The following is a 1,897-nucleotide window of genomic DNA, read 5'->3' on the forward strand; positions in this document are numbered from 1 at the left end:
GGGTTTCTATCAAGTCTCGGGTAGGTCCCGAGCAAGTCCCAAGCGGGTCCTGGTCAAGTCCTGGCGGGGTCCCGATCAAGTCCTGGGCAGGTCCCAGCGAGGTCCCGGGCAAGTCCCGGGAGGGTCCCGATCAAGTCCTGGTCAGGTCTCGGGCGGGTCTCGGTCAGGTCCCGGGCAAGTCTTGGTCAAGTCTCGGTGGGGTCCCTGTCAAGTCCTGGGCAGGTTTCGGTGAGGTATCGGGCAAGTCCCAGGCGAGTTCCGATGAAGTCCAGGGCAGGTCCCGGACAAGTCCCGGCAGGGTTCCGAGCAAGTCCCGGTGGGGACCTTGTTGGAAAAAATATATATAAACAAAATATTAAAAAAATATATATTTTTCCCCTGTGCGTGGTAAACACCATAAAATGTTTTCAACAAAAAACATTTTCAGGGAAAATAGATACCCTGAAAATATTTTCCGACGAAAATCATTTTACATTGAAGTAAACGGAGCCTAAGTTTTAGGTTTTTTAATTGTGGGTTGTTTTCAGTGCAGGTTCCTACTCAAATTATCTATAATTTTTCTATGAAGTTGTCAGAATTGCTAATAACATGGTTTTTTTTTTTTGGTTGATTTTCTACTTTACTAGTTAGAGAGTTTTGGGTGTTACTGAGGTTTATATTATTCGATATTATGTTGCGATTTGTTTTATTATTATTATTAAAGCATATTTTTGCCGTTTGAAAGGCTTAATTTTTTCTACAACTTTCCTAGTGTTTGATTTAAACGTTAGAAAGTTTATTTTTATTTTATTTTTTTATTTTTTTTATCTAGTTTGAGACTAAATTCATGTAGCACATCATGTTGAGAAGCAATCAAACAATCAATCTCATCCACAAGGTTAGAGTTTTCGCATTTCAAGGAATCACACATAGATGTTAAAATATGGACTTATTCATATGGAGATTCCTTTTCAAAATCGGCCAGTTCATCCAATTGTTTAAGAAGAATATTATTTTTCTTTTTAAGCAGAATTACTAATTGATTCACAGGACTCAACCAAGACAGGAGGCTCAACCTCACTAGGATCAACACTCCTCATAGAAGTTGGAAAAGCCATAAAGCTAACATTCTTCTCCTCTTTTGATCCTTAAATTCATCAAACTCTGACTCATCACTCATACACACATTTAGGGCTTTACTCTTAATGTTCAAAAAACTAGGACACTCCATCCTATTGTGACCAGAGCCCGAACACTCATAGCATTGAATGCCACATGAGTTCATGTCCGTTTTTAGCTTCTCTCTATTACGTTAAGTGTCTCATTGGGAATCAACCTTAATAATATCAACTTTAAAGTTCTTGTAACCCTTGTGGATCTTCAGGAATCTTCTAAACTTCTTGGCCAACAACACAATAGCCTCCATTTTCTTTAGACGCCTTAAGAGCTAAACTCGTCCTTTTAGGTTGAGGGAAAGACAACTCATAGCTAGGTCTTAAGCGATCCAACAAGATCCTTTATCGTCATGGAGTCTATATCCTTGATATCTGTTTTGCGAAAGGTGGCAAATCTCTCGCACACTTCAATCAAGCAGAACAAACGTGATATAGTGTTTAAAGGAAAAATAAACAAAATAATGTTTAATAACAACAAGAACACAAGATTTGCATGGTTCAGCAACTTGCCAAAATCTACGGTGCAACAGTAGAGAGATTTCACTTATTCAAAAGGGGAGACACAAAAGAGTGTTAAAACACTCACAAACCCAAATCCCCAAATACACCCAAATATTCCTCACACTCAAAACAATACTGGTTATTCCTAATTTCCGCAGAGCAATACAAATGTTTTTCAATCTCTATAGAAAACTAGCACACTCTCTCGACTTATAGCATTCCCAACAACTTCCTCATCATTT

This window comes from Corylus avellana, chromosome ca11, assembly GCF_901000735.1.
Source record: "Corylus avellana chromosome ca11, CavTom2PMs-1.0".
Taxonomy (NCBI): domain Eukaryota; kingdom Viridiplantae; phylum Streptophyta; class Magnoliopsida; order Fagales; family Betulaceae; genus Corylus; species Corylus avellana.